General features: G+C 42.3%; 1 long non-coding RNA gene across 1 annotated transcript; it reads right to left on the bottom strand.

The window, feature by feature from the left end:
* Positions 1-1,849: 1,849 nt before the first annotated feature.
* On the bottom strand, positions 1,850-2,718 carry LOC139027933 (uncharacterized). Its single transcript, XR_011480073.1, has 3 exons — positions 2,669-2,718; positions 2,070-2,161; positions 1,850-1,968 (listed from the first exon to the last, which is right to left on the bottom strand). It is a non-coding gene; the product is annotated as an uncharacterized lncRNA (long non-coding RNA).
* Between the last annotated feature and the right edge of the window lie 11,071 nt (positions 2,719-13,789).

Genomic DNA, 13,789 nt, shown 5'->3' with positions numbered 1-13,789 from the left:
AGAGTAAGCATTAGAATAAGCCGCCTCAATATTTGCAGTCATCGGTGGTAATGTCTCTCTAGGAGCTGATACGGTATGTTGTCAGTATTGTGGAATATTTCTAATGTAGGTAAGATTTGAATGTAGAAAACTGATCCGAGAGCAGCACTGTCTTTCCTATCAGTATCGACACATGCTCCAATGACGCGCTTAGCGAGAATTCTCTATGTTTGGTGTTTTTAGGTTAGCTGARAACGTCACAAAAAGGATGCTCACGCTTCAATTGGGCAGAAGGCATGTCTTTTTGTGATTCTGGATGGCCAGATAGCAAGCAACAATTAAAAGAAACTCCCATGTGTGGAATCGTAAGTGGCTTTTTTCAGCTAGTTTCATCTGTTCATGATACCATGTCTGCTTTTGAGGTGTTTGGACTGATTTAATGTCAATGCTAATATGGCAAAAATTCGCTAGCCAGCCTACCAACAACTGTAACAATGTATTTGAGGCAAGTGCTCATTGTATGCAAATTAATTTATGTTTTCAGTGAACTTTGGAGACAAAATCTAGTTTACTGAGAARGTGTGCTCAGTCAACTTACCTGTTAAAATAACGTTAAAATAAAAAWAWAWAAATAAAAATGTACATGTTGTCAACAATCTAAGTCAACCCTGTCTGTTTTACCCCATAGTTGAGATCACTATCAGGGCATTACCTTGTTTCTTTTGGAAACTGAATCATGTCCTTTTAGACTTGTTTTTTACTGTTAAAATACAAGGAATATAATGAGATTCCCAGAAATATGTTAAATGACATGTTTTAAATAAGTTGAAGCCTATTTCTTTGCAATACATGATTTAAAATCATAGTTTATGTGAGAATGAACGAGGTCCAGCGTTCAGAGAGACGAAAGAAGAGCTGAAGGTTTTCCGCCGCTAAGGAAGTTGAACAGAGTTGAGTTTGGGGGTCATTTTTCTGTGTGTGGCCCARTGCTTTTGATACATAAGTATATTTTAGCAATAACATTTACTTTTGAAACTTAAATATATTTAAAACCAAATACTTAGACTTTTACTGAAGTAGTATTTTACTGGGTGACTTTCACTTTTACTTGAGTCATTTTCTATTACTGTATCTTTACTTTTACTCAAGTATGACAATTGAGTCATTTTCCACCACTGGTGTCGAGTGCAGGGGCGAAAATCTGATATCAACCTTGGAGGGGACAATTACATGAAATTTTCTCAGGAGCAATTCCTGAGGGGGACACCAAAAGTAGTGCTGTAACACAGACTATGTTGTAATATGTTAAATGTATATTGAGGGACCATAATCACTACTACTGGATAATTGTTAGGTACAGTAGTTAACTGAAGGGTTGTCCCAACTTGTTTAAATCATTATAATACTACTAATAATAATAGTTTATAGCAATGTTCCTTATCAGTGCAGTGTTCCTCTCTCTTGAAACGTTTGCAAGAGTTTGCGGTTCTATAAATTGTGGGTGTGGCTGATATGGTTTTGTGTCATCACTGAGGTAACTGACGATGCTGTGCCACTGTCCCCTATACTGGTGCTGCTGGCAACAAGGGTGACACCTGGTCCTGCCGTGGCTGTGACACTGTCCTCTGAAGTCTCTCTCCTTGGCTCTTTCCCTTTCACCACCTCACTGACTCAGTCTGTCTCCTAGAAAAGAAATAAGGTGTTTGCTGTACTCCTAACTACCGGTACCACAACTACACAATTAATCACAACAGCAATACCATTGCCTTAAACAAATCTTGGTTCAGTCACCAGTTTAAATTGAGAGTGGGGTATTCATGGCATTTTCCAATTATGTCCCTATTTTACAAATCAAAAATTGAGAACCTTTCATAATGTTGCCAAACAAAGACTCAACAAACTTACCTGAGACTCCCTGTCTCTGCCAGTCTGTCCCTGCATATCTGTCCCCAGCTCTGCTGTCTGTGTGCCATCTGTTGCCTGCTCTGCCTAATGACATCATTGTGAAATATTTCCATTAGCATTTCACTTCTTTCTTTTGAACATTTTATCAACTGGTCTTTGAGATATTAGGCTACTAGAGTTCTTACTTTGCGTTTTGGTGTACTGAAAAATACTCTGATGTCCGTCTTTTTACTTTTTTCTGACATTTTTCTACTGGCTGGCTGGCTGACCGGTCTAGCTGCACACACACATTTACACAACACATGCTGCAACGTTTTGAAATTTTAACATAGTTTGTTTATATTGGCAGGCTTCCAACATAGCTGAATTTGCAAAGCTAGCGAGCACCAATTCCGTTTCTGTGTGTTTGCTATAATCTTTGCTACCTGGTTAAAGGTGAAAAAATAAAAAATTCACTAGCGACAATTTAGCTTTGCAACGAGACCATTAAATATATTTAAGACAATGGTATAAGAGAGTGTAGTTCTGTTCAGTTTGGACTTCAGTTTATCGCTAACCTATATCACAGGGACTTTGAAGCACTACAGCTGCATGCTAATCTTGGAATAAATTGACGATAGCAAATATTCCATCTTTGACGACGCCACATAATGGAATAGGTACTAGCTAGCTTGATAGTTAATGTTTGCTTTAGTTTGCGCGCTAGCTCTGCAAATTCAGCTAGTGTGTGAACCCTGCAAATTAAAAAATATATACATTGCTAAGGCGGCGATGACTGGATTACCTCACGTCAGTTACGGAGTGCCTTTCGGACAGTAGATACGATCCCTCTATTACCTTGCCAGCTAAAGAACTGGCAGTGGATCAAACCATTGTGAGGCAAAGGGCGGGGGGGTCGCAATCTTGTGAAATTTAAAAACGKGCTATTAAGTGTCTATAATCAGCACAAGTGCTTTCATTGCGTATTATTAATATTATTGAAATTACATAGTTATGTTTACAGTGATATATTGGGGGGGACAAATCATATTTTCCCCAGGATGGGGGGGTCGTGTCCCCCCCGTCCCCCCTGGGATTTCCGCCTATGGTCGAGTGAGCAGTGCACCAGACTGAGTTCTGGAGGTGAAATGGAAGTGAATGAGGGCGAGTTAAGTGAGGTAGAAGGTGTGGTGAAAAGCTCGGAACCCGAGCCTGGCGATCAATGGACATGATAAAGAAGAATCTGGTTCAGTAGGAATGAAATCGTTGGAGAAAATAGGTCCTTGCCTTTTGGCGGATCCATTTGTTGTTTCGGGGTGGTTGAGAAAGGAGTTGGGTGCAGTTGAATCAGTGAAGGTAACCTGTAGTGGACTTGTGATATTTGTTTGTGTTTCTTCTGACCAGAGGGAGTGGGCACTCTGTGTCACACAACTTGGGTCAAGATCTGTTTCTTGCTTTGCTCTTAGGAACAGGGCACCATTGAAAGGAGTGATTTCTGGGGTAGCGTTAAGTGTGGAGGTGGAGCAATTGAAGTTGAAGATTCCTGGTGTTAGAGGATTGTGTAGTTTCGGTGGATAAAGTTGTGTGTGTCAACTGTAGGGGTGCCCACGTTGCTGGGGGTGCCCAGAGAGGCAGGTTGAGATGGCTAGAGTCAGAGTAGTGCAGAAGGTGTTCTATGCTGAGGCAGTGAAGAAAGTAGAGGAGAATGGGTCAAGGGTGAGGGATCCTGAGAGGATTCCTGTGAGTAGTAGATCTGTGCCAGCACAGAGGGAAAGGACAACGAGTAATAGGGAAGGGAAAGGGGGATACTTAGTCAGTTGTACAACTGAATGCCCTCAACTGAAATGTGTCTTCCGCATTTAACCCAACCCCACTGATATGCTTCAGTAAGGTTGGCTTCTTAGTGTGCATAGCAATGGTTATTAACTGTACCACAGAAATGGAATGTAAATCACAGAAAATATATGCTGTGGTGGCAGCTGCAGAGAAGTATTTGGGTATATGAGATTTGACTTCAGAAGAGTTACAGGGTGTGTTGAGTGGTGGTGTCCCATCTTCCCAGGCCATTGACATGGTGCAGGACTAGATAGGGTCAAAGTAGTGGAATGTGGTGGTGGGTTTTAATGAGTGTAGGGTTAGTTTGAAGGGTGGTGTAGACCTTACCGTGAAATGCTTACTTACAAGCCCTTAACCACCAATTCAGTTCAAGAAATAGAGTTAAGAAAAGATTAGCTAAATAAACTAAAGTAAAAAATWAATTATAAAGTAACACAATAAGATGACATACTGTAACAATAATGAGGCTATATATAGGGGGTACCGGTACCGAGTCAACGTGACTGACAATTTTTTGGGCTTTCCTTTGACACCACCTAGTATACAGGTCCTGGATAGCAGGAAGCTTGGCCCCAGTGATGTAATGGGCCGTACGCACTACTCTCTGTAGCGCCTTATGGTCGGATGCCGAGCAGATGGCATACCAGGTAGTGATGCAACTGGTCAGGATACTCTCGATGGTGCAGCTGTAGAACCTTTTGGGAATCTGGTGACCCATGCCAAATCATTTCAGTCTTGTGAGGGGGAAAAGGTGTTGTCGTGCCCTCATCACGACTGTCTTGGTGTGTTGATAGTTTGTTGGTGATGTGGACACCAAGGAACTTGAAACTCTCGACACGCTCCACCCGCTCCACTGTTAATGGGGGCCTGTTCGGCCTTCCTTTTCCTGTTGTCCACGATCATCTCCTTTGTCTTGCTCACATTGAAAGAGATTGTTGTCTCTGTCTCTGACGTCCTTCCTATAGGCTCTCTCATCGTTGCCGGTGATCAGGCCTACCACTGTTGTGTTGTCAGCAAACGAAATGATGGTGTTGGAGTCGTGCTTGGCCACGCAGTTGTMMGTGAACAGGGAGTACAGGAGGGGACTAAGCACGCACCTCTGAGGGGTCCAGGTGTTGAGGATCAGCGTTGAGGATCAGCGTGGCAGATGTGTTGTTGCCTACCCTTACCACCTGGGGGCGTCCCGCCAGGAAGTCTAGGATCCAGTTGCAGAGGGAGGTGTTTAGTGCCAGGGTCCTTAGCTTAGTGATGAGCTTTGAGGGCACTATGGTGTTGAATGCTGCGCTGTAGTCAATGATTTCCGGGATGATGGTGTTGATGTGAGCCATGAGTGCTATGGGGCAGTAGTCATTTAGGCAGGTTACCTTCGCATTCTTGGGCACAAGGACTATGGTGGTCTGCTTGAAACATGTAGGTATTACAGACTCGGTCAGGGAGAGGTTGAAAATGTCAGTGAAGACACTTGCCAGTTGGTCCCTGCATGCTCGGAGTACACGCCCTGGTAATCCGTCTGGCCCTGCGACCTGTTTAAAGGTCTTGCTCACATCGGCTATGGAAAGCGTGATCACACAGATGTCTTTATACGTTTGTTGATTGCAGTAGAGTTAGACTACTTACGTACATTTTAGTTCAAGTGCACCGTATAATTAATATAACTGACAGCTTCAACCCCTCGACTGCCACTAAACGGGTCAAAGTTTTTGTTGTCCAACCAATTGTATGACTAGCGTGGAAAATCATGGGAACATCATTACCCCATGTCTGTCCAACACTGAAAAGGTTGATAAACAAATTTCTCACTCAGCTACCGGTGTTCAACTAATATAAAGCGGTACATTATCAATTTGGATAACATATTAAGTCTCTCGTTTGACTTTTAATAAGTCCTCGTTAACCATCACTCACTACACGTGGACATTTTCAGCACAATTTACTAGCTACTGTAACATTAGAATATAATATTGTCAGTAAGTTAACGAATGGAAATGTGTCAACTTTACAATTGAGGCTGGGGATGTAGTTTCAGTTGCGTGATCAAATTTACCTACCAGTCACTGCCATTTCATTGGCGGGCACGGTGAAATGAGACAGATGAGAAATGTGTTTTTCAGCCAGCAGAACAAGTTGTGGCATGTCTGCTGGTGATGGAAGCAAATATTATCTATTGTATTGACAAGATGGTCGAGTGACTGGTCTAACAATGGACATACATGTCCTCAAAGATGGAAGGGAGGCGAGATCAGGTGAGAAGCATCCAGTTGCAGATTTTTACATGCTGACGCCGTGTGGTCTGCGAATGTTCAGCGCTATCCGGGATCCTTGGGACTCCACACTATGTAGCTAGCAGACACTCTAGCTTGTAACTTCTAATTCTGAATGTAATTTCAGCACCTGTGCTGTTGAGGAATGGTGCGTTACCGCCAACCACGCACCATTCGACATCCTGTCTTATCTTATATGTCTGTGGAGTGAGAAGGTATCTGCTGGAGCCAGACTCAATTGTATCAGGTGGGACCCCCAGGAACTTTGACGACTTTCCTATGTCAACCTCAACATCCTTGATGTTTTATTTATTGAACTTTTATTTAACGAAGAAAGTCAGTAAAGAACAAATTCTTATTTACAATGACGACCTACCAGAAGACAAAAGGCCTCCTGCGGGGACGATGGCAAGGATTAAAAAAAAATATATATAAAAATATAGGACAAAACACACATCACGACAAAAGAGACAACACAACACTACATAAAGAGAGACCTAAGACAACAATATGGCAAGGCAGCAACACATGACAACACAGCATGGTAGCAACACAACATAACAACAACATGGTAGTAGCACAAAACATGGTACACACATTATTGGGCACAGACAACAGCACAAAGGGCAAGAAGGTAGAGACAATAATACATCACACATAGCAGCCACAACTGTCAGTAAGAGTGTACATGATTGAGTCTTTGAATGAAGAGATTGAGATAAAACTGTCCAGTTTGAGTGTTTGTTGCAGCTCGTTCCAGTCGCTAGCTGCAGCGAACTGAAAAGAGGATCGACCCATGAATGTGTGTGCTTTGGGGACCTTTAACAGAATGTGACTGGCAGAACGGGTGTTGTATGTGGAGGATGAGGGCTGCAGTAGATCTCTCAGATAGGGAGTGAGGCCTAAGAGGGTTTTATAAATAAGCATCAACCAGTGGGTCTTGCGACGGGTATACAGAGACYACCAGTTTACAGAGGAGTATAGAGTGCAGTGATGTGTCCTATAAGGAGCATTGGTGGAGAATCTGATGGCTGAATGGTAAAGAAGATCTASCCACACGAGAGCACCCTTACCTGCCGATCTATAAATGATGTCTCTGTAATCAAGCATGGGAAGGATGGTCATCTGAATCACGGTTAGTTTGGCAGCTGGGGTGAAAGAGGAGCGAATACGATAGAGGAAACCAAGTCTAGATTTAACTTTAGCCTGCAGCTTTGATATGTGCTGAGAGAAGGACAGTGTACCGTCTAGCCATACTCCCAAGTACTTGTATGAGGTGACTACCTCAAGCTCTAAACCCTCAGAAGTAGTATTCACACCTGTGGGGAGAGGCATTCRTCTTACCAAACCACATGACCTTTGTTTTGGAGGTGTTCAGAACAAGGTTAAGGGTAGAGAAAGCTTGTTGGACACTAAGAAAGCTTTGTTGTAGAGCATTTAACACAAAATCCGTGGAGGGGCCAGCTGAGTATAAGACTGTATTATCTGCATATAAATGGATGAGAGAGCTTCCTACTGCCTGAGCTATGTTGTTGATATACATTGAGAAGAGCATGGGGCCTAGGATTTTCTGACTTTGTACACAGCACTCTTTGAGAGAGGTAGTTAGCAAACCAGGCCAAAGACCCGTCAGAGACACCAATACACCTTAGCCGGKGCACAAGAATGGATTGGTCTACCGTATCAAAGCTTTGGCCAAGTCAATAACAAAAATGTTGTGGATGTACATGGTGTTGGAGGTTTAAGCTGTAGAGACATACTCACAACTGGTTGTGCCTTATTATGGATAAGAAGGCTTAGAGCAMGTTTGGTGAGGCATTTTCAGGAGAGAAGACAGGCCACATGTTCCACTGAATCAGGGCCACATGTACCACTGAATAAATAACTGGAGATGGTGGGTTGAATCCAGGTAGAAGGCAATGCAAGTCAGTTGGATGGTCTGTGCCCCTTGGTAGTGGGATAAAACAGGGGATTCAAAAAATAGTTAGTGAATGCACAACTAACACAACACACACATCTCAAAGTCAAAGCACTGAGCTTGTTCCCATTTCAAGACTATTTTAGATGTTAATTTGCCTGGCTACCCAAACTCCCTGGTTCGGCCAAACGCTACGCCACGCCCACGGACATTCGTTTCTTCTCTGCAATGAGTCTGGTTCTGAGTAGCTTCCCGACGATTTCTAGAATGCAAACACATTCTAACCGGTCTAATTGGTCCCAGAAACCGATGGGTTGGGCCAGAGCCAGAACACACGTAGGTAAAGCAGCATTTTGAAAATTCGTCATTGGGTTTATAACTGATTGGTTAGAAATAATCCAATCGCTGATTACTTTGTTTTGTACAACACCCCTCATTTTGACGTCACCATAAATTACTTCAATGACTGCCGTCTCGGACTGAAGTATGTAGCGAATGATAGAGCAGCAGAAGATTCCAGTTTGAGTCATCAGGCAAGATGTTAATTAGACATTTTATTGATATTCATTATTTGACTATTAATTATACTGTCAACTAGTTCATGCCAACAAATCCAATACATTCCATTAAAAACTGCTGGTTCATTAAGCGTCACTTTTGTTTTTAAACTATCAGATCAGGGGTGAAAAAAGACTGCTGCAGCCTGATTGGCTGAATGCGGTGTCCAACATCCGGGAGAAACATTAGCCACTCTAGCATAGTGGTGGAAAATTGTTTTTATGTAGACAGTACGCACATTTTACAKATTTTTTAGGCCGGTGGGACATTAGATTGAGTTAAAGGTGTAATATGCAGAAATCGCACCGCCATTTCCTGGTTGCAAAAATTTGAAGAGTTRGTCTAATTTTAGTTTATGTGACAAAACAAGCAATGTAGAGAGTCATTGTACCATCTAAACCGCTGTGAAATATATTTTCAATAACCAAAAATATTGTATTTTAAAATGTTTGAAGATGGTGTACAAAACTGAAAGTAAAACAAAATGCATAGAAATAGCGCACATATAACATATCTACTGCTTCTTAGACTTGCTTTCAATGAGAATGACAGATTTACAGCTCACATTTTTATGTGAATTTGGTCGGGTTGTGCGCGGTGCAGTTGCCGTACCAGCCGGTGATACAGCCCAACAGGCTGCCTTCAATTGTGCATCTGTAAAAGTTTGTGAGGGTTTTAGGTGACAAGCCAAATACCATCAGCCTCCTGAGGTTGAAGAGGCGCTGTTGCGCCTTCTTCACCAAACTGTCTGTGTGGGTGAACCATTTCAGTTTGTCCGTGATGTGTACGCAGAGGAACTTAAAATTTTCCACCTTCTCCAATGCTTTCCCGTCGATGTAGATAGGGGGGTGCTCCCTCTGCTGTTTCCTGAAGTCCACAATCATCTCCTTAGTTTTGTTGACGTTGAGTGAGAGGTTGTTTTCTTAACACCACACTCCGATTGCCCTCACCTACTCTCTATAGGCTGTCTCATCGTTATTGGTAATCAAGCCTACTACTGTTGTGTCGTCTGCAAACTTGATGATTGAGTTGGAGGTGTGCATGGCCACGCAGTCATGGGTGAACAGGGAGTACAGGAGAGCGCTGAGCACGCACCTTTGTGGGGCCCCAATGTTGAGGATCAGCGAAGTGGAGATGTTGTTTCCTACCTTCACCACCTGGGGGCTGCCTGTCAGGAAGTCCAGGACCCAATTTCACAGGGCGGGGTTGAGACCCAGTGCCTCAAGCTTAATGATGAGCTTGGAGGGTATTATGGTGTTGAATGCTGAGRTGTAGTCAATGAACAGCATTCTTATATACAGTTACATACAAATCGGAAGTTTACACACACTTAGATTGGAGTCATTAAGACTTGTTTTTTAACAACTCCACAAATTTCTTGTTAACAAACTAGAGTTTTTGCAAGTCGTTTAGGACATCTACTTTGTACACAAGTCATTTTTCCAACAATTGTTTACAGACAGATTATTTCACTTATAATTTCACTGTATCACAATTCCAGTGGGTCAGAAGTTTACATACACAAAGTTTACTGTGCCTTTAAACAGCTTGGAAAATTCCAGAAAATTATGTCATGGCTTTAGAAGTTTCTGATAGGCTAATTGACATAATTTGAGTCAATTGGAGGTGTACCTGTGGATGTATTTCAAGGCCTACCTTCAAACTCAGTGCCTCTTTGCTTGACATCATGGGAAAATCAAAAGAAATCAGCCAAGACCCCAGAAAATAAATTGCAGACCTCCACAAGTCTGGTTCATCCTCGGGGGCAATTTCCAAACTCCTGAAGGTACCACGTCCATCTGTACAAACAATAGTACGCAAGTATAAACACCATGGACCACGCAGCCGTCATACCGCTCAGGAAGGAGACGCGTTCTGTCTCCTGGAGATGAACGTACTTTTGCGCGAAAAGTGCAAATCAATCATGATGTTTAATGAGCTTCTTGATATTCCACACCTATCAGGTGGATGATTATCTTGGCAAAGGAGAAATGCTCACTAACAGGGGTGTAAACAAATGTGTGCACAATTTGAGAGAAATAAGCTTTTTGTGCATATGCAACATTTCTGGGATTTTTCATTTCCGCTCATGAAATATGGGACCAACACTTTACATGTTCTGTTTATATTTTTGTTCAGTGTAATACCTACATGAAGCTAAGTCCCTCCTCTTCAACAGCGGCAAGTGGACGATGCTTCCAAGGCTATATTTTTTTCCACAATTGCATTTTTAAATGATTTACGATCAGAACACATTTTTTCTCTTGAGCGCATGGGGGAGATGAGAGTGGCTCGCTCATTACAGCAGCAGGCCCCAGTGAAACTGGGGCAGGGCACACTTTCATGACAGGAACCATGAGAATAATGCACTTACTGTTTGACCAAATCATGGTTTTAGCTGCCCAATTTTGTACACTTTTGATTGAGGTAACAATATAGAATGTGCTATTTCTATGTTTATAGGCACCCTTTCCATTTTTTAAGATCCATGATCTTGGCTGCGTAACTGATGACAGTCGGAGCAGGTCTCTTTGCTGATGCCGCGTTTGATTTTGAARGTGAGTTTACATGACTGTAGCTCAGCCTCAGAAAATCGGGCTGCCCCATCTTGGTGGAGGGGGAGGCCGTTGCACACTGATCAGCCAAGGCTCATTATAGATTAGTATAACAGATATTATTATGTTTTACTTTACAGGCCTATGGGCCGACGGCCATGTCATGTTTTCATTAAAAATAATAATATATAMACAGTACCAGGCAAAAGTTTGGACACACCTACTCATTCAAGGGTTTTTCTTCATTTGTACTGTTTTCTACATTGTAGAATAAAAGCGAACACATCAAAACTATTGAAATAACACATTGAATCATGTAGTAAGCAAAAAAGTGTAAAACAAATCAAAATATATTTTATATTTGAGATTCTTCAAAGTAGCCACCCTTTGCCTTAATGACAGCTTTGCACACTCTTGGCATTCTCTCAACCAGCTTCATGAGGTAGTCTGGAATGCATTTCAATTAACAGGTGTTTGGTAAAAGACCAAGACTATATTATGGCAAGAACAGCTCAAATAAGGAAAGAGGAACGACATTCCATCATTACTTTAAGGCATGAAGGTCAGTCAATGCAGAACATTTCAAGAACTTTGAAAGTTTCTTCAAGTGCTGTTGCAAAAACCATCAAGCGCTATGATGAAACTGGTTCTCATGAGGACACCCACAAGAAAGGAAGACCCAGAGTTACCTCTGCTGCAGAGGATAAGTTCATTAGAGTTACCAGCCCCAGAAATTGCAGCCCAAATAAATGCTTCACAGAGTTCAAGTAACAGACACATCTAACATCAACTGTTCAGAGGAGACTGTGTGAATCAGGCCTTCATGGTCGAATTGCAGCAAAGAAACCACTACTAAAGGACACTAATAATAATAAGAGACTTGCTTGGGCCAAGAAACACGAACAATGCACATTAGACCGGTGGAAATCTGTCCTTTGGTCTAATGAGTCCAAATTTGAGATTTTCTGTTCCAACCGCCATGTTTTTTGTGAGATATCACAGAGTAGGTGAACGGATGATCTCTGCATGTGTGGTTCCCACCGTGAAGCATGGAGGAGGAGGTGTGATGGTGCTTTGCTGGTGACACTGTGATTTATCTAGAATTCAAGGCACACTTAACCAGCATTCTGGTTTGCACTTAGTGGGACTATTACATTTACATTTAAGTCATTTAGCTGACGCTCTTATCCAGAGCGACTTACAAATTGGAAAGTTCATACATATTCATCCTGGTCCCCCCGTGGGGAATGAACCCACAACCCTGGCGTTGCAAGCGCCATGCTCTACCAACTGAGCCACACGGGACTATCATTTGTTTTTCAACAGGACAATGACCCAACACACCTCCAGGATGCGTACGGGCTATTTGACCAAGAAGGAGAGTGATGGAGTGCTTCATCAGATGACCTGGCCACCACAATCACCAGAGCTCAACCCAATTGAGATGGTTTGGGATGAGATGAACCTTAGAGTGAAGGAAAAGCAGCCAACAAGTGCTCAACACAGGCTTTCAGCACACATATAGGGAAGGACACTCAACAAGCATGGCACTTACACAAATGACTGATGATTGGCTGAGAGAAATTGATGATAAAATTATTGCGGGGGCTGTCTTGTTAGACTTCAGTGCAGCTTTTGACATTATCGGTCAAAGTCTGCAGCTGTAAAAACGTATGTGTTATGGCATTACACCCCCCTGCTATAATGTGGATAAAGAGTTACTTGTCTAACAGAACACAGAGGGTGTTCTTTAATGGAAGCCACTCAAACATAATCCAGGTAGAAGCAGGAATTCCCCAGGGTAGCTGTTTAGGCCCCTTGCTTTTTTCAATCTTTAATGACATGCCACTGGCTTTGAGTAAGGCCYGTGTGTCTATGTATGCTGATGACTCAACACTATACACGTCATCTACTACAGCAGCTGAAATGACAAAAACACTTAACAAAGAGCTGCAGTTAGTTCCGGAATGGGTAGCAAGGAATAAGTTAGTCCTAAATATTTCCAAAAGTAAAAGCATTGTATTTGGGACAAATCATTCACTAAACCCTAAATCTTAACTACATATCGTAATGAATAATGTAGACATTGAGCAAGTTGAGGTGACTAAACTGTTTAGAGTAACCCTGGATTGTAAACTGTCATGGTCAAAACATATTGATACAACAGTAGCTAAGATTGGGAGAAGTATGTCCATAATAAAGCGCTGTCTGCCTTCTTAACAACACTATCAACAAGGCAGGTCTTACAGGTCCTGGTTTTGTCGCACCTGGACTACTGTTCAGTCGTGTGGTCAGGTGCAAAGAAGGACTTGGGAAAATTGCGGTTGGCTCAGAACATGGCAGCACTGCTGGCCCTTAAAAGTACACAGAGAGCTAACATTAATGACATGCATGTCAATCTCTCATTGCTCAAAGTGGAAGAGAGATTGACTTCTTCATTACTTGTTTTTGTAAGAGTTGTTGGCAAGCTGAAGGTACCAAGTTGTCTGTTTAAAATACTAGCACACAGCTCGGACACCCATGCATACCCCACAAGACATTCAAACAGAGGTCTCTTCACAGTCCCCAAGTCCAGAACAGACTATGGGAGGTGCACATAGTGCACTACAATGAGCCATGACTACATGGAACTCTATTCTACATCAGGTAACTGATGCAAGCAGTAGAATCAGATGTAAAAAACACAGAACAGCGGGACTGTGAAGTAACACAAACATAGGCACAGACACATGCATACAAACACATGATAACATACGCACTATACACACACGTACACATGGATTTTGCGTTGCAGATAT

This window comes from Salvelinus sp. IW2-2015, linkage group LG6.2 (genome assembly GCF_002910315.2).
Source record: "Salvelinus sp. IW2-2015 linkage group LG6.2, ASM291031v2, whole genome shotgun sequence".
Lineage (NCBI taxonomy): Eukaryota > Metazoa > Chordata > Actinopteri > Salmoniformes > Salmonidae > Salvelinus > Salvelinus sp. IW2-2015.
The sequence above is the reverse complement of the archived record's forward strand: the minus strand, read 5'-3'. Positions and strand labels throughout refer to the sequence as shown.